General features: G+C 40.0%; 1 long non-coding RNA gene across 1 annotated transcript in view; it reads left to right on the top strand.

The window, feature by feature from the left end:
* Nucleotides 2092-20389, top strand: part of LOC106504828 — a 325567-nt gene continuing 307269 nt past the window's right edge. The window contains exon 1 of the long non-coding RNA XR_001298660.2: nucleotides 2092-2166. This is a non-coding gene — a long non-coding RNA (uncharacterized LOC106504828). The remainder of the gene's footprint in view (nucleotides 2167-20389) is intronic.

The following is a 20389-nucleotide window of genomic DNA, read 5'->3' as shown; positions in this document are numbered from 1 at the left end:
AATTTCTTGGACATGCTGTCCATACCATTATAGTTCTTTTTTCAGAGGCAATCCCTGGAAATGAAAAGATCATGTTTTTAAGTCAAGATAGTTCAATTCTGATTCTTAGTAGTTGTGCTTAAAATTCACATTATAGTTGAATAACCTTGGGAAATTCACTTTGCTTCTCTAAACCTCAATGTTCTCATGTAAAGTGGAAATAGTATATATATCTCAATGAGTGTATATTAAAATTAAGTGCTTGGCCCATACTAGGTTAGGCAATCCTCCCCTTACCCTTTATAATTTATTTTTCCTCTGTCCTTTTCTGCTTTTACTTAGTCTCCCATGCTTTTCTCAAAGTTTTAATCTGGCCTTGGAGGCACTCAGGGATACATTTTTCATATTGCTACTGATTTTGCAATCAATGTATCCTAATTTCCAGTGTTTCCCACTTGGCCTTTTGTCTAGTTGTAAGCACTTCTAATGCATCCATTCACCATCATCCCTCTGGTCTTGACAGTTCCCTGTTGACTGAGAACATCTTTGAGGAATATTCCAACTCTGCCAGTCATCCTCTCAGGTCTGATATGTAGAGAGGATTATCACCTCACCTACTGAATACTTTCTGCTTCTTATTCATAGTTCCTTCCTTTTGTGTTGAGCTGGATTTAATGCAGCCTTTTGTTTTTTTCTTTGTTTTCTTTCCCCCAAATTCTCTTCATTGGAAATAGATACTAGATCTTTTTGGTTTCTTTTTAGGGCTGCACCTGCAGCATATGGAATTCCCAGGCTAGGGGTTGAATAGGAGCTGCAGCTGCCAGCCTACATCACAGCCATAGCAACACTTGATCTCAACCACATCTACGACCTGTGCCACAGCTTGTGTCAATGCTGGATCCTTAACCCACTGAGCAAAGCCAGGGATTGAACCCGCATCCTCATGGGCACTATATCGGGTTCTTTTGTCTTTTTTTTTTTTGTTGTTGCTATTTCTTGGGCCGCTCCCGCGGCATATGGAGGTTCCCAGGCTAGGGGTTGAATTGGAGCTGCAGCCACCGGCCTACGCCAGAGCCACAGCAACGCAGGATCCGAGCCGCGTCTGCGACCTACACCACAGCTCACGGCAACGCCGGATCGTTAACCCACTGAGCAAGGGCAGGGACCGAACCCGCAACCTCATGGTTCCTAGTCGGATTCGTTAACCACTGCGCCACGACGGGAACGCCCCTATATCGGGTTCTTAACCTGCTAAGCCACAATGGGAACTCTGGTACTAGATCTTTTGCTTTTGCTGCATAACATATACAAAATTTGTGTTTCTAGCCCAATATTATGTGCATTAGACAGATGGATTATATGATACATAAAATGATCATTTTGGAAAGGTAGTCAGGGAAATAGGTTCAATTCTGCCTCTAACCTCCTCATGGTGTGCCCTTATGCAAGCTACTTGTTTAGCTTCTCTGTAAAATTGGAATAATAATAGCATCTTTTTAAAGGGATTATTGGGAAGGTTAAATGAGTTAATTCAATAACCTTGCAAAGCAAGTGCTTAAAAAGTATTAGCTATTTTTACTCATCTCTGATGCATGGGGAATTCTACTAATATGCAATTTAAAACATTTAGTATAAAAGAAGGAGTTAGCATTTATTCAGTAAACACCATGTGAAGAGCCAGAACAGTAATAGTAATAGCCATCACTGCTGATTTCTGACAACTTATCAGGGGCTGTGCTAGGTGCTTTACATAAATGAACTCAAGACAGCTGTTTGAAACCCTGAACCAAGGTCATAATTATATGGTTACTGATAGCTCTAGGTTTAAAGTCCTTTTATAAATGTGGAGTCCACCATTTCTGTTGAAGCCAACACTTCATCCCCACCCGAAAGGTGCATCCATGTTAGTGTATATCTGATCTATCCACTCCCTTGCTGTCTCTCGCAACCTAGACTCACACACCTCGCTTCCTCCCCAAATTCCATAGCCCCCCCAGTAGGCTTGCCTAACATCTTGAACCATCCACAGATGTTTCCTCCATCATTGCTCATGAATTAAACCTGGTGTTCCCCCATAAAAACGCTTTCCTTGGCATTTCTCTAGCAGATCTCCTCATGGACCGACATCCAAGGGGTTGTCATCGTGAGATTGTCATCGTCACCCAGCTTCACAAGAGGTTTGAAGAGGTTCGTTCAAAGTATCACTCATCTGCTCCTACGAAAAAACCGTTTCTATTCTTAGAAGCTAAGGGTATGGAGAGACTGCTAGAGAAACAGAAGATAAGTGTGATTAAGAGTGAGGTAATTTTTGGTTATGGAGTCAGATGGACTTGAAATCCTACTCATGTTTTTTACTAATTCTGGGACTTAGGGCCAATGAATCTTGAGCCAATGAATTTTATACATGATGTATCTTATAGATGATGTATCTTTCTCAGATACATCATTTGTAAAATTAGGGGAAAAATTAGTACCTATTTCACAGGGTTGTTGTAGGAGCAAACTGAGATAATCTACTTACAGTGTTAAGGGTTGTGTTGGCATGTAAGAAAGTTTCCATGTCAGTCGCAATTATTATTTTTATTACTGTTTTACTACCAATACTATCATTTATTGAGCATTTGGCGTAAATCAGATCTAGTAAAAAATTCTTTGCATATGTTAGTTCATGTCGCCTTATTTAAATGTGTAATAAGTCATTTTAAACATTTTTTTTGAGTTTTTCTATGCAAAAAAGCAGGGCAGTAGCTGGAGAGGAATTTGGAATCTAGAGAGAATTTTTCTTAAAATATGGAGAGAAATTTTAAGGATGATGTAAAAATCTTAGAGAAGGAGAGATGAAAAAGATAACTGGAAAAAGGAAGAAAAAGATAAGTGGAAAAAGATAACTGGAGAACAAGAGAGAATAAAATCCAAAGCTTATGCAAAGGGTAGAGAGAGTGACCATTGCTAGTGAAAGGACTGTTTCATGTTTATAATATGAGGGAAAGAGAAATGGCTGTGGGCTATGTATTTTGGTAGATATGAAAGTACAGGAGTTATTGTCACATGACTTCTCTTCTTCCTATTTAAAATGCAAGGTAGAACCCACTACTGTGAATATAGGTGAAGTAGGGGATCTTTGAGGAAACAGGAGAACTCTGTGTAGAATAGGAAGCTGAGTTTGGGGTTGTTGATCATGAATATAGAGGGAAACCAATTTTTTCAATTATGTGATGTCCTTTAGGAAATTCAGCTGCGTGAAGGAGGCACTGAATGAGAAGGCAGAAGGTTGAAGTTAGTCAGGGTTGGGTTGAGCACCATTGAGGGTGATGTAGACAAAGGAGTTAGGGGTACTAATAAGAGCTTGATAATAACCATGGCCATGGATCTGGATTAGGATCTCTGTAATAGAAGGCTGGTGATTAGATCAAAAGTGGAGGGGTCAGTGGATGGGTGATCTCAATGAGGCTGAAAAATAACTGATAAGAGGGTGTGAGAGCAAATGATCTAATGGAGTGGTGGGAGTTTACAGTTGGTGAACAGGAGATTCAATTTATAATTTTATTTTACATATTTTTAAAAAATTGATATAATGATTTTTATCTTTTATCCATTATAATTGGTTTACAGTGTTCTGCCAGTTTTCTACTATCCAGCATGGTGACCCAGTTACACATATATGTATACATTGTTTTTTCTCACATTATCATGCTCCATCATAAGTCACTAGACATAGTTCCCAGAGATACTCAGCAGGATAAGAGTCTCAATTCCATCCATGTTGCTGCAAATGGCATTATGTCGTTCTTTTTTATGGCTGAGTAGTATTCCATTGTAAATATATACCACATCTTCCTAATCCAATCATCTGTCAATGGTCATTTGGGTTGTTTCCATGTCTTGGCTACTGTGAATAGTGCTGCCATGAACATGTGGGTGCATGTGTCCTTTTCAAGGAAAGTTTTGTCCAGATATATGCCCTAGAGTGGGGTTGCTGGGTCATATGGTAGTTCTAGATATAGTTTTCTAAGGTACCTCCATACTGTTCTCCAAAGTGGTTGTACCAGCTTACATTCCCACCAACAGTGCAGGAGGGTTCCCTTTTCTCCTCACCCGCTCCAGCATTTGTAATTTGTGGACATGTGAATGATGGCCATTCCGACTGGTGTGAGGTGGTATCTCGTGGTATTTTTGATTTGTATTTCTCTACTAATTGGGGATGTTGAGCATTTTTTTCATGCACTTTTTGGCCATCTGTATATCTTCCTTGGAGAAATGTCTATTTAGGTCTTTTGCCCATTTTTCCATTGGGTTGTTGGCTTTTTTGCTGTTGAGTTGTAGAAGTTGTTTGTATATTCTAGAGATTAAGCCCTTGTCCGTTGCATCATTTGAAACTCTTTTCTCCCATTCTGTAAGTTGTCTTTTTTTTTTCTTTTTGGTTTCCTTTGCTGTGCAAAAGCTGGTCAGTTTGATGAGGTCCCATTGGTTTATTTTTGCTTTTATTTCTGTAGCTTTGGGAGACTGACCTGAGAAAACATTTGTAATGTTGATATCAGAGAATGTTTTGCCTCTGTTCTCTTCCAGGAGTTTGATGGTGTCTTGTCTTATATTTAAGTCTTTAAGCCACTTTGAGTTTATTTTGGTGCATGGTGTGAGGGTCCATCGATGTTGCTGCAAATGTAAGCCTCAGCTTTTAATTAATAATATAGACTGTGATGAAGGTGAAATAACACTTCATCCAAACCATTGGGCATAAGCATTTGTATCTACTGGATCCTAAGGCCAAAAATCATATTCTAAAGAGCTAAGTCTATGGTCTCCTGCCTGACATAAAACAGTCTGTTCTCACTACTTACCAGCAAGTAGATGAGAATAAAGCTCTCTGGGCCTCAGTTTCATCATCTGTAAACTAAGACAGCAGTGGCACTTGCCTAGTTGGGCTGCAGTGAGGACTAAGTGAATTAACATTTGTGTCATAACGAGAACACAGTATGTGCAGTGTGAGCTGTGGACTGTTTAGTGTCTATCTTTCACTACAAAGAATAAATATGAATCAAATGGCTTTTCAGTGAAGAGCCACATCTGGGCCACAAGGACCTCTGAGGAGGGTCATCTTTGCTGGCTTGAACATCTTGCCATGAGAAAGGAAGCTGCAGCATGAATATGTATGAGAGGCGTCCTACTCATTTCTTCGGAAAACTTGGACAAAGACAGCAGTGCAGATGAGGAATGGTGGTGCTTGTGGTGGGTTTACTGTCCTCCAAGTGCTTGGGGATAAGCCTCAATGGAACCACTCTCTTTTCCACTTCGTTAGCTCCTGTAGTTTTGGACTAAAGAGACAATTGAGAGTTAATATCCTTCCCTCTTCTATTTGGAGCTCTTTAACTCTTATTGCCTTTGCTCATGTTTTTCACATTGCCTGGAATGCCATTATTTGCATGAAAAACTGTTTATCTTCCTTGATGCAGCTCACATCTCACCTTCTCTGTGAAGCCTTTCTGGTCTTCCTGGGTCAACTCTTTTGTGCATAGGTGATATCTTTTTTTGTGCTTCCATTGCTCTTTTTAAACCCTCTTATACACTTACTGTCTTCAATTATAAGTTCATCTCGTCCAACAGACTCTGGTATTCATTGATGGTAGGGTCATAATTAGTGACACCTGCCATCAATTATTAGCCCTTATTTCAATGCCTTACAATACTTACTATTTTAAAGTATTTTTCCATCTTTGTTGAGATGACATACAGCACTGCTGTATATGTCTAATGTAGATAATGTATACAATGTTTTGTTTTGATAGAATTACATATTGTAACGTGACTAGCACTATAGCTATTAGGTAACATGTCCATCATGGATGGACCTTGAGGGCATTATATGAAGTGAAATAAGTCAGACAGAGAAAGACAAATACTGTGATAACAGTTATATGTAGAATCTGGAAAAGTTGGACCTGTAGAAATAGGAGAATGAACTCTGGGGCTGGGGACTTCGTGAAATGGGGAGATGCTGGTCAAAGAGTACAAACTTCCAGTTTGAAGATGAGTAAGTTCTGGAAATGCAATGCTTACATGAATACATGAAGAAAGAATTAAGGTCATAGAAATGGCAGCCACAGAATCATAGTCTTAAAGCATTTTATGGCCCTACGTGTAATAAGAAAGCCTCTGTACCAGGTGACTGATGCTCTACAAAGTCAGTGGTTGTGCTTGGCATCTTGTGCTTCAATTGATCAAGATTATTATCGTCATAGAGGCAACCCAGAGCGTCTTTTGGTTTAACACCCAGCTGAGTTCACTCATCGGGGTTAAATAGCAGGCATTTGAGTTTGTGGTTCAGGATCTAAGCCAATCCTCTATTTTTATAATTAACACATTAAAGACTCAGTGATTAAATTCTGACAACAGTTTAAATTTCAATTGAAGGGCAATTCCATAAAGACAGAAGTGACTGGTCATTTTAACACAGCTCTTAGCTTGCTGTGATCCCAAAGACTGTTTTCCCCATGGAGTTGGAGGTTAGCATCATAAAGACTGACTTGTACTAACCACATTCATGGAAGATTGGTGTATAAATCAGAAAGTCCATTTGTTAATGGATAGGAAATACAACTGCCACATTGTAGAAACTATGAGTATGAGCTGGTCAGAATGTTTTTTTTTTTTTCCATACAAAAAATGGTTTAGATTGGAAATAAAACTATTCAGAAGACCGATGACAGAAAAAGTAAGAGAACTAAGGGTAGAATTTGGCTACTCTAGTGGTACCATTCTTTGTTGTATATGAGTTATTAAGCTTTTCATTTATTTTACCCATTCATTCTTCAAATGTTTGTTGAATGTTTGATATATCCAAACTGGGATTCAAAGATAGGGAGTTCCCATCGTGGCTCAGTGGAAACAAACCTGACTAGCATCCATGAGGATGCAGGTTCAATCCCTGGCCTCTCTCAGTGGGTTAAGGATCCGGTGATGCCTTGAGCTCTGGTGTAGGTCACAGATGCAGCTTGGATCCCACATTGCTGTGGCTGTGGTGTAGGCCAGCAGGTATGGCTCTGATTGAACCCCTAGCCTGGGAACCTCCATATGCTGCTGGTGTGGCTCTGAAAAGACCAAAAAAAAAAATAATAATAATTCGTCTTTTCTTCAGGAACACAATCTAACAAAGAAAAGTAAAGCATTTAAAAATGACAGATTGACATGGGTTAAGTTTTATAGTTTAAGGATATACAATGAAGAGTGGGTGCTTAAAGTGAAAACTTCTGCAATGGTCATGGGAATCTTCATGAAAATACCACATTCAATCCAGGTTTTGAGGAATGATTAGTTTGGTAATTAGAGAAGTGTGTGTGTGTGTGTGTGTGTGTGTTTGTTGTAATATGTGTGAGCCTCACAGGTATGCTTCAGAATGGAAAATGGCAATATTTTGATACAGTTGGAACATAGGGATTAAGAATGGGGGTAGGGAAGTAGGAAAGGACAAGGAAGGAGTCAGCGGCCAGAACCTGCAAGACTATGTACCCTGCTTAAGGTTTGCATGTGGTCAGAGGTGAGAGGTTTTACACAGGTGAGTATCATGTTCACATTTGCTCTTTGGAGCCACATCTTTGAAATCAGTGTGGAGTGTGGATTGGAAGAGGGAAAGACAAGAGGCAGAGAGACCAATTAGGAAACTGTCAAGTATAAGAGCTTATAGAGACCCTTAGTCAAGACAGTGTCAGCAGTCTAAAAATGAGAGCATAGCTAAGAGTGGGTAGAATAGATCTGAATAGAGCTGCCTTTATGGCCACTGGAAGGTTTTCCAAAATGCTGGTCACTATCAGTCCTGTGGTGCCATGCCCAGAGGATTGATGGGTCTGAGAAATTGTCATGAGGCACAGATGGGTTGGGAATGAGAAATCCTGTCTGCCTTAGGGTGAGGGAACCCTGGAATCAAGAAATATTGATAAAGGTTGCAAGCTTGAGTAAGGGCTGTGAGAAGGAGGTCTACTTACTCATTCAGAAAGTTGATCCCAACCCACCCAAAACTTCCACAGTAGAGTGAAAAGAACAACAACTTTGGAGTCAGACAGACAGGGATTAAAATCTTAATACTACCAATGGTTTTCTATGTAACTTTGGTTTACTAATTAATTCTCTTCAACCTCAGTTTTTCTCAGCTATAGCATCATAGGTCTAAAAATTTCTTCCCAGCATTATGCTAAGCGAAGTGAGTCAGAAAGACAAATACTGTATGATCTCACTCTTAAGTTGAATTGAAAAAGAAAAACCGGAGTTCCAGTTGTGGTGTAGTGAAAACAAATCCAACTAGGAACCACGAGGTCGTGGCTTCATTCCCTGACCTTGCTCAGTGGGTTAAGGATCCAGTGTTGCCATGAGCTGTGGTGTAGGTCATAGACATGGCTCCAGTCTGGCGTTGCTGTTGCTGAGGTGTAGGCCAGCAGCTGTAGCTCCAACTTGACTTCTAGTCAGGGAAGCTTCATATGCCATGAATGTGGCCCTAAAAAGCAAAAAAAAAAAAAAAAAAAAAAAAAAAAAGTGGGGGGTAGAAAAAGAAAAACCCAAACTCATAGATACAGAGAACAAATTGGTGGTTGCCCAAGGCAGAGAGTAAGAAATAGACAAAGTGGAGGAAGATAGTCAAAAAGTACAGACTTCCAGTTACACGTTCTAGGGATGTAACATGTAGCATGGTGGTGGTAGTTAACAATACTGTGTTATATATTCAAAAATTGCTAAGAGTAGATCTCACTAAGAGGAAAAAAACTATGTGTATTGATGGATATTTACTAAACCTAGGGTGATGATTTCACAATATAAACATGTGTCATCCTTATGTTTTTTACTTAAAACTAATACAGTGTTGTATGTCAACTATATTAAATTCTCCCTCAGATTCAAAGGATTAAGTTATATATATATATATATATATATATATATATATATATATATGAATTGCTTATCAGAGTGGTGGGCCTATAGTGAGGGGTCTCAAAAACACTCATTCATTTTCTTCTGTCAACTTAAGAAATAACAACAGGTGGAAGTTTGTTTTGTTCAGGGTCTTACTGAGGACTACCAGAGATGGCTTTGAGGGACTACTCTGAAGAGGCGGGGGGGAGGAACCAATATATATATGAACTTTGTGGATAGGAAATACTTATGGTTAAGCATACATCTTGGTACAAGATTACTGCTAATCGCAAAGAATAGATATCTCAAGTCACTGATATTTTTTAGTGCTTTTTTTATGTGTGGGAAGATAGAAGAATTTGGAGTCATCAACATTCTTCCTGGGATATGAATCTAACTATCTAGGGGCCTGTTTATCCAAAGCACAGAGTACTTCTGTTTTTCATCCTGAACTCCTTCTTTCAGGTTGGTTTGCAATGCTCTCTTCCTTGTTGGGTTTTTTGTTTTGTTTTGTTTTGTTTTTTTTTTTTTTTTTTTTTTTGGTTCATATTTCATTCTGTGATTGCCAGCAAATAGGAAGGGGAAGAGTAGGGGAGAAAGTCGGAGTTATGTCTGAACACTTCCTGATTGCATCTGGCCATGAGTGTGGTAGTAAAAGCGCTGGACTGGGTGAGAGAAAGCCCGGGTACCAGTCTCATCCTTCCGCTAACATCGCGCCCTCCTTTGCAGTTAATGTGTGGCAACTACACTGATCTGCGATGTCTGAAGGACAAGAGAGTCAGAGTCTGGTCATTTTTTGAGCCAACCTCTAGGTAGTAGTGGTGGCATTTAATTTTCTTCTGGGGCCACTGCTTCATGAGGACACTTAAAAGTACCAGAGTCCTAAAAAGCAGAGACATTTCAGAAGAAAAGGGAAAACATAAAGGACAGCCTGTGTGTTTGATAAGAGTTTTCCATCCGAAGTTCAGGTCAATAGAGTAAAGCTTAATTGAGCAACATTGTGTTAGGTGCTAGGAACTTAACAAAGAGTGGCAACACGTGGTCCTTGTCTTAGAGAAAAGACGACTGTATAGAGGATTGTTCTTAGGTCTCAATACCATGAGCCATTGACTCTGCTTTCCTTTTGTTTTGTGTGGAAGTAAAATAAATAAATAAATACATAAATAAAAAAGTGGAGTTATAAGAATTCTGGCTGAAGGTGCTGGAGTTTCAGGCTACTGACCACATGCCATTATGACAAAAACAGAGGGAAAATGAATGTTCTAGAACTGAATTTCTTAGACTGATGCTGGATTTGCCAGATACAAATACCCTTTGGAACAGATGTGACCAGCTCATACCAGAGAGCTCCTTCCTGGACATCAGAGAGTCCTGGTCTAGGATATGGCAGCTCTTTTTTCCTTTCTTTGTGAGCTTTACTTACTCTTCTGATGATAAAAGTGCCAGGATGGATACATTTCAAGGAAATGAACAGTTTAAAATGTTGCCTGTTTAAAAATTAAAATTAATTTGCCCAGTGAGTTGTGAGTCTCATTTTAATAGTGCCACAGTGCCCTGAATAATTCAGGAGCTGTCGAGTTTGTTTGGAGCTTGTGCTCAAATCTTGGCTGTCTTGCTTGGGAAGCAGCCTGTGCAGAAATGCTTAACTTGTACAGAATGAACTCTGCTGGGGTCTGCATGGCAGGGCTCCTAGGAGTACGGTTATGGAAGGTGCAGCTTAGATTTTCAAGAACAGACTGGAAAATCATGTAGACTGATCCCAAATTACAGGTAAATCTGAGACGGACAAGCTGGTCCAAGGTGTGGAGTGGGGAGGAGTTACTTAAAGATCATTTATCTCTGCTTAAACCTTTTCATCTCCCTTGAATCCACAGGATGTCTCTGCTCCTTAGTGTGAAACCCAAGGCCTTCAGTTTTCTAGCTCCTCCCCACTTTTCTATAATCAACTTAGGCACTGTTTCTTGCAATATGGACCTTGGGCTCCAGCCACCCTGAGTACCTCGAAGTTTCTAGATCCTGCTCATTTTAACTTCCAAGCCTCTCACCAGCTGCTGCTTCTGCCTGAAGACTGTCCTACTCACCCTCTTCATCCTATGAGACCTTCTTCCCTGTCCTTTTAACTTCAGCTTAATTGTTACAGGTTTTTAAGAATATTTTCTTTCTCTTTTTTTTTAAATGGCCTCACCCACAGCATGTGGAAGTTCCTGGGCCAGGAATTGAATCTGAACCACAACTGCAGCAATGCCAGGCCCTTTAACCCACTGTGCCAGGCAAAGGATTGAATTTGAACCCACATCTCAGAAGCAACCTGAACTGCTGCAGTCAGATTCTTAACCCACTGTGCTACAGTGGGAACTCCTAAGATGCCTTTCTTGAAACTTGATTGTTTTAGGTGTTCTGTCTAAACTCAGTGTCTTGTGCTTTCTCCCCTCAGTGCTTAATCTTCTGCATAGCCATAGTCTATTCGCAAGTCTACTTCTGCCACAGAAACCAAACTTCTTGAAGTCAGAAACTATTTTCTTCACCTGGTCCACAGTGGATACTCTTCATGTGCCTGTTGAATTGATTGGGATTGGATTGAACCTGGTACCCTCAGCTTCAAGCTTGTCTTTTTTCCCCCAAGGAGCAGGACCGTATTCAGGATTCCATTATTGGAGATTGCTGTTTTGTGGTCAAGCATTGCTGTTTCTCTTCAAATGCTCCTGGGAAGGGTAGAGCTTACTACAGAAGGTCACACCTGGAAGGGCAAATTTGGTATCTGCTCCTCATTGGGTGGTCAGATTCACTCATGCTAGCAATTAAGAGCTCTGGAGGTCTGTGGTAAGGTGATGATTGAGATGAGGAAGATAATACATAAAAGGAAAATTGGAGAAGCCTGAAGACAAACTACACAAGTTTTTCATGGAAAGATCCTTTAGGGCCAGACACACCTACTAGCAAATATGCTGTGTTACAATTTGTTGTCTTAAATCTCTGAAAACAGAGCTACAAGAGGTCAAGAGACATGCCCTATTTTTCTTTGGATTCCCAATCCTAGTTATTTCCTGAGTAGTTGCTCATTAAGTGTTCACATTCTTAAAAAATGGACTGAGGGAAAATTAGCACATGATGAATCTAGTTAATGAATATTTCTAGTATTTTAGTTCTGAATATAAAGGGAAAATCTGCTCTTTTGGTTCTGATTTTTTCCCCTTACTTTAATGACCATATTCTTACCCTATTTATTCATACACCTGGCTCCTATTGAGGATTGGAAACTAATTTTCTTACACAGCCATTTAGATGCTTCTTTCATCCTTGCCTTTGGAGATGATGAGGCTAATGCTTTGTAAAATACTTGCTCATAGTGTGTTTCTGCAGAAACCCCTGTTGAGGACAAAGAGTACCTTCTTCTGCTACTAGGACAGTATCCTAAGAAGGAGCCACAGTCTGTGTGTGTCAAATCTTTCTTATACATCCAAGAGTTTTGACAGACCTTGACAAAGATCTCAGAAAAGTCTCAATTCAGGAATACTAAACTAAAATGCAGACCAATGGGGTGTTTTATTCATTTATTTTTCTTCAGGAAAAAAAGTGATAATACATAGATTTTTTTTGGGGGGGGGGAAGCTTTGCATTTTAATCAGTTTGCTTTCCTAGAGAACTTGCCCCTCAAAGTGGTATCCAACTTGTGTGATGAGATGGAATGAAAGCAAATGGGGGAGAAGAGAGGAGCTACCACACCGAGGGTAGATGTGTTCTTTGTGGAACTGAGGCAGTTGCTCATTTCCTCTTGAGTCACTGGAGAGAAGTGTTTTTGGCTGTCATGGTGACCTAGGAAACAATGCTGTGATTCTGAAACCTCTTTAACCCCAGGCACAGTCTGAAATAGAAAGTCATCTTGTTGGGTATCTCTTAAAGACAGGGATGGCACTATGTCTTTTTTTTTTTTTTCAATAAAAAACATGTGTTTCTTAAAACAAACACCTGGTGTAGACTACAAGGGTCATTAAATGGTCCATGATGGCTGAAAGCAAAATACCTATATCCCCTTAGGCCATATACATTTTGATAGTGTTCAAAACAAAGGAGGTTATGGTACTTTTCAATCCATGTTAAATGGACACAACTCCGAGCATTGCATTCAGCTCCGGGAGTTAGGGTTTTAAGAAGGATAAAACCTATTATTGGAGGAGCATGTTCAAAGGTAGATCAGGATGATGGGAGAGCTCAGAGCTTGGATACTACTAAGTTCTAACTAGCTTCTGCCTTTGAAAGAGGCTTTACAGAAGCATCATTTTACTGAATTCCAAAAGGAATTTGGGGATGGGTGGGTTCCCTTCTTGACTATCCCAGTACCTTGTAACTCCCTGCCTTCCTTATCCCAAAGATCTCCTGAATTCACTAACCCTCCTAGCCAGACAGATCTCTTGTGCTTCTTTTACATTTGGCTTACTCCCTCAACTCCACACAGATGAGCAGACGTTCATGGAATGCTGTCTCCAAAATCCTTTGTAGGGAGTTGCTGTTGTGGCTCAGCAGGTTACACACCCAACTAGTATCCATGAGGATGCCGGTTTGATCCCTGGCCTAGGTTACTGGCTTAAGGATCCCATGTGGCTATGGTGTAGGCTAGCAGCTGCTGCTCTAATTCCACCCCTAGCCTGGGAACTTCCATTTGCTGCAGGTGCAGCCCTAGAAAGCAAAACAAACAAAACCAAAATCTTTGTGGAGGCTTCTCCAAATAGGGTAGGAGGAAGCACAGGGATGCAAAACATGGGGTGCAAGGAGGTTTGGATTCTAGTTCTGCTCCTCGCTAGCTGTGTGATCCTGGACACAATTTAACCTGAGTCTGTTTCCTTATCTGTAAAATAGACAAAATAATACATCCTTATGGGGTTGTGGTTAGGGTTAAATAAGGCAATATGTGAAAATGTGTTGAGTTTGATAAAAGTCTAGTTTCCTTTTCCACTTGGGATGTCTACTTTCTAACAACTGAAGAAAACTTATTTTCTACTCACTTTTTTCATTTAAATGAACTCCATAGAAAAAACTCTCAGAAAGAATAAAAGCATAATCACTTCATTTCTGTATATACATTTCTATTACAGGGTCATTTGTTGTAGTTGTTTAAAAACTTGTCTTATCTACTAAGGCTAATAGATAAAATTTATTGAGATTTACCTACTTGGTTACTAATTCTCATGGCAACTAAGAAAGTTAAGTATAATGTATCACTTTGGCTTTATCAGAGAGGAATAAGTAGGGACTTGGAGAGTTTGAGTGATTTGCCCAAGGATATGAACCACTTCAAGGCAGAGCTAGGATTCAGAGCCAGGACATCGTAACTGTAAAAAGCCATGTTTTTATTTTTTTTCTGCACCAAGATTGATTTCAGAGTCCTAGGGGAGAGAAACTATCTCAACCTTCTTGTAATCCCATTACCTAGCAGAGTGCCCTGCATGAAGTAGGTGTTCAATAACAGTTTATTTAATTGGATTGAATTGAACCAAATGATTAATTTATCACTCTACAGTCTTGTTTATAATTCTAGTTGTAGATGTCTTGACTTCATTAATAACAACAAAGGCTCATTTGCTAGGACTTGTATGAAATTGGGTCACCTATATCTGTAAAAATATTTTTCTACCTTTCCAAAGTGACACAAGACTTTTATGAACATTTTCGTTAAATTCATGAGCTGTGTTAAATAGGACTTTGTCGATATTGCCTCAGTTTCTTTAAAACAAAGAGTCGTGCTGAGAAAATACTAATCAAGACATATATCATAGTAATGATTATGTTCTTTTCAAGTATCAAGAGGTTTGGAAATGGTTTCTTGAAATTTGTGGAATTCTATTTATTTTCAAGGAGGCTAATACTTAGGGAAGTTGTATATCCAAAACCAGTCTGCGTATTTTCTTTCTATACTGCCACACCTTCCAGCACTAAGTAGATGGTAACACCATACTTGAATTCCTTCTGTGTCCAAATTTGGAGGTTATCTCTGTGAGGCAGACTGGCACAGAGGAGGATTCACAGATGTTGACATCGGAAAGTCCTGAATTACAATTCTCATTCGGTGTTTGCCTTAGTTTGGCATAGTGATTAAAAAGGAGGCTTTGGCATTAGTCAGCTCTGGGGTGGAGGCTAGGATGTTGACTTTTTTTTTTTTTTTTGCATATCCAAAGATATCTTTTTTTAAAAAATTGAAGTATAGCTGATTTATGTTTATGTTATATCAGTTTCAAGTGTATAACATAATTATTTGATATTTTTATAGATTACAACTGATTTAAAGTTATTGCAAAATACTGGATATATCCCTTGTGTATATATTACATCCTTACATCTTATTTTATACCTAGTAGTTTGTAACTCTTAATCCCCTTCCCCTGTCCTGCCCCACCCCCACCCATTCCCTACAGGTAACCACTAATTTGTTTTCTCTACATGAATCTGCTTCTGTTTTGTTATATTGATTTCTTTTTATTTTTAGATTCCACATATAAGTGAAAACATACATTATAGGTTTTTCTCTGACTTACTTTACTAAGCTTAATATCCTCCAGGTCCGTCCATGTTCTTGCAAATGGAAAAATTTCATTTTCTGTCGCTGAATAATATTCCTCTGTGTATGTGTGTGTTTGTGTGTGTACCACATCCCTCCTTTATCCATTCATCTGTTGATGGACGCTTAGGTTGCTTCCACATATAGGCTATTGTAAATAATATTTATGTGAATATTGGGGTGCAGAAACCTTTTTGAATTAGTGTTTTCATTTTCTTTGGATGTATACCAAGAGTAGACTTGCTGGTTCATGTGGTAGTTCTATTTTTAAATTTTTGAGGCTCCCTCCTTACCGTTTTCCATAGCGGATGCATCAGTCTACATTTCTACCAACAGTACACCAGGGTTTCCTTTTCTCTTCCTTCTAGTTTATCCCGGGAGATTAGATAATAGTTCCCTGTGCTATACAGTAGGACCACATTGTCTATCCATTCTAACCGTAAGAGTTTGAATCTACTAACCCCAAACTCCTAGGACATCCCTCTTCCTGTCCCCTCCCCCTTGGCAACCACAAATCTCTTCTCTTTGTCCATGGGAACCCAGATCTTCTGATGGCAAGGATGATACTCTTGGGATTTATTAACTCGCATGCATCCTGATTTTTGTTGCGGTATACGCTCTAGGTGTCTTTCCTGCCTGGTGTACTCAGAGCTCTAGGCATAGACCTCTACTAACCTTTCCTTGAAAGCTCCTGATAATCCTTCATAAACGTGACAGTTTAATTTGTAATGCTGCTTTCAATACCATCCTCCCTGTCCTCACCATCACTCTACTCCAAGCTCAATTCATTTTCCTTTAGATTTTCTCTTCTTCCCAAGTTGCAATGAATATTTGCACTCACTCATACCCTGTATATATTTGCCTGTACTGCAGTCAGGGCATATAACCCACTCTGTCTTCCATTAAGAGCATCTAGGTATGCATCTACCTCTCTAAACAGAATGAGAGTTTGTGGGGGTGGTACAAGGGCAGCACCTTCCTTCATTGCTGAAATGGATGGAATACAAAAAACCCCCTTTTCTTAATGTCAATCACATTAATCCTAGAAAAAAAGACACTGAGTCCTTGATGACCATGTGTAGGCATATATGGTCAAACCAGCCAAATGATCAGGTCACTGTGAAGCTCGAGTCAGTTTTTTTTTTAAATAGCCACGTGATGGCAAAAAGTCTCTGTAACTTGGATGCTGTCAAGGTTTTGTGGAAGAAGTACGCTATATCAAGGTCCAGTTTAAGATTTATGCATGTATTCTGTAACTATGAGCATCTTACTGTGTGCCAGCTACAGTTCTGGATGCAGAGCATAGAGTGCTGGTTCAACTAGCAAGGTTCCTGCTCTTCCTATTACATCTATTGAGGGGAATTGACTGTTAACCAGAATAGCATCTGGTCATATCAAGGGTTGATCAGAAGGATGGGGAAGACTGGGGAGAACAAACTTTAGGGAAGAGATAGAATCAGAATTTCTATGTAACTGCATTAACTTTATGATGCTTCTGAGATAACTGGTTGACAGTGTTACGTAGGAAATTGAGACAACACGTTGTGACCTACATATACAAGGTTGGAGTTTAGGGAGAAATCAGGAGCAGAGAGGAGTATTTTTGAGTCATGTGCATATAATTGACCTTAAAGCCATATACCTGGGGAGAGTGTGGGAAGAGATGAAAGAAGAAAAGGGGGTTTAAAACCCATAGGGGTTTTACAGCAGAGGGTGAGTTTTTGAGCCAGATGTCCATTTTGAATGTTAAACACTGCGTAAATACCATTTTCCTTTTATTTTCATCCATTGTTAAATGTTGCTTAAATATTCCTCCTAGTCCCAGTTGGACTGACCATTAAATGGAGAACAGTACCTGAGAGGCCAGCAGGGAGTGGTAGATAGAAAGTGCCACTAGAGTGCCCTTAGAGAGAAATTGAGAAGATAAAAGTTATTTGATAGATTTAGTTTTTCTTTTCTTTATTTTTTCTTTTTTTAGGGCTGCACCTACAGCATATGGATATTCCAAGACTAGGGTTCAAATTGGAGCTGCAGCTGCTGGCCTACACCACAGCCATAGCAACGCTGGATCTGAGCCACATCCGAGACTTACCCCAGAGCTTGTGGCAGCGCCAGATGCTTAACCCACTGAGTGAAGCCAGGGGTTGAACTTGCATCTTCATGGGTACTAGTTGGGTTCTAATCCTGCTGAGCCACAACGAGAACTCCTGATTTGGCAGGTTAAGATAGAAGAGGTCTTTTCCGACTTTGTCTATACTTGTGGAAATTCTCTCAGGGACAGGATTCAAAGGGCCTGGATATTTTTCCGTAAAAGGAGACTAAGATTTCCTTATAGCAGTACTCAGATGGATCATATCTCTTTTCTAATTAATATCTCTCAATGGCTCCCCATTATTCTAATGTTAAAGCCCCAATACCTCAACTTGGTTTTCAGGCATTCTAAATCTCACCCTGCCACCCCTTTCAGTCTCATCTATGCGACTCTTTCCCTCCTACTTTATGCTCCAGTTATATTGGGCTGTTTCCTTGAGATGTCTGTGATATGCCATGTCTTCTCTGGACTTGGATTTTTACTGCTCTTCCATTTATCTGGAGTGTTCCTCCCATTCCTTCCTTCACTCAGTGGTTTCACTCGTCCTTCAGGCTTCAGCTTTTCTATGGTCACATCTGCTTCATTCAGGAAGCCTTCTCTGACTTTCTGAAAGAGGGTCAGGTCTACCTGCTGAATATTCCAAGTTACCTTTTAAAAATCCTATGAAAACAACTCACATTAATGTTAACTGTTTTTTTTCAAATGCTTGTCTTCCCATTATGTTTTACGACAAAGGATGGATCTGTGACGGTCACTGATGTATGTCTTGGGCACCAAGCAGAGCTCTCAAAACTAGCAAGTATGCAATGCATATTCTGAATAAACAAATGAATGAATGAACGAATTTCTCATTAAGCCAGTCCTGTCGAGCACTGTCCTGTGTACCAGGATCAGACTTCCTTCCTGGCTTAGGTTCAAACGTTAGTTCCCAAACAGAGGATATGCAACACTCTACGAGTTTGCTGAGGAGACAGACTCAGGAAAGTTAAGTGGTGTCGTCATGCTTAGGTGGCTGCTAAAGACATAACCAGGAACCATGGTTTGGCTGGGGAGGGGCCGGGAGAGCAAGCTTCTTTGCCTACTTGTGCCCTGCATGGAGCATTCTCCTCTCTGATCAGACAGTGTGGTTTCCATTCCCCAGAGACTGGGGCTGTTCTTTCCACTCCTAGAGGCTGCTCAGAAGGCCCTGAGGACTGGAATACAGCTGCAGGAGAGCTAAAAGCCAAACTGCTGACCAAAGTCAGGAAAGGACTTCTGAAACTTGCTCTGATTTCTCAGATTCCATACCTTTGCTTACGCCATTCCTTCTCCCCGAGATGCCTTCCCTCTCTACTCAATTTCTGCTTTATTGTGCCCCCATAACATCCTGTTCTTAACCCTCTCTTCACACCCTCTTTTTCAGGTTTCTTCTTTACAACTGAGAGATTGGCTGACTAAATGAAAACACATCTTTACCTTAAAGATTCACAGTTGGCTCATGCCTCTTTCAAAGTGAAACAGACATGTTAATTAAAATGAAATACAGTAAATGCTGCAGTGGAAATACACCATAAGTGGAGTTCCCATTGTGGCTCAGCGATAAGGAACCTAATATCCATGAGGATGCGGGTTTGATCCCTGGCCTCCCTCAGTGGGTTAAGGATCCAGCTTTGCCATGAGCTGTGGTGTAGGCCAGCAGCTGCAGTTCTGAAGTGACCCATTGCCTGGGAACTTCCATATGCTGTGGGCGTGGCCCTAAAAAGACAAAAACAGACAAAAGAATGAAAAGAACTATACCATTAGTGTAATGTTGTGAATGGGTGTTAGGCACATGACTTCTCGAGTCTGGAAACCTGGATTACAATCCTGATTTTACCACTAATTAATTTCAGGTACTTAAGTAATATTCTCAAATTTTATTTTTCATAAATTTTATTTTTCACATCTGTAGAATGGGAATAAAAATAATATACTTGACAGTGTTGTTGAGATGATGAAATGAGATTAGTTTATGTAAGGTGTTTAGCACTATAGTTGGCCTGTGGTAAACACTTTATAACTGTTAGCTATGATGATGGTAACATGGGGAGTTGAGCTGCAAAAGTCTGCAGTGGGGAAGAGATCTATTCAGTAATAGTTTTACAAGGAAGCTGAAACTTGAGTTAATCCCGTTAGATGATTTGCAATTTTCTGCACAAAGAAGGTATGGTTGAGAAGGGTGTGAGGAGTTTCAGGCAGAAGAAACAGCAAATGCTAGGCCATAGAAATAAGAGTTTGGCTCTGGGAAGTTTGAAGTTAAATTTTGATAAGGCTAGAACAAAAGGTGCATCTGGGGAGAAGGGAGAAGAAAATTGAAGAGATAATGGTGGGGAAATCTCAAAGAGTCTTGTTAAGAGATTAATATTTGATTTAGTAAATAGAAGTTATTCAAGAGCTTTTAGCTGGGAAATAGCATATTCAGATAGTTGCCTTAGAAACACATCATTCTGGGTTGGAGGCCCTGAAATGATGAGCCCTGAATTCTGGAATTGTCAATGCTGATGCATCAGGAGGGTTGAAGTGGAATTAGCAAGGCTAACGGATTGATGAGATAGGGGATTGAGGGAGAGAAGAGGACACCCAGGTTACTGATCACAGTAACCTGGATTTCAAAGAGGCAGAGTTGAACAGATCTCATGTATTTTGCAGAAACTTTAAAAGCCGCTAGGACAGGCTGTCAGCAGCATTTGCATTCAGGGATGAAATAGTACATAGAGAATTTGAGTTTTGCATTGAAGAATCCAGATAGCTTTAACTCAGAGCCTGTCAAAGTCTATTTTCCTCTTTTGCTCTGATGTTTGGTAGGGGAACTCACCCAGGAAGCCGCTCTACAAACCAACAAACACCTCAGAGTG

This window comes from Sus scrofa, chromosome 9 (genome assembly GCF_000003025.6).
Source record: "Sus scrofa isolate TJ Tabasco breed Duroc chromosome 9, Sscrofa11.1, whole genome shotgun sequence".
Taxonomy (NCBI): Eukaryota; Metazoa; Chordata; class Mammalia; order Artiodactyla; family Suidae; genus Sus; species Sus scrofa.
Note: the sequence above shows the minus strand (reverse complement) of the source record. Positions and strands in the feature narration are given on the sequence as shown.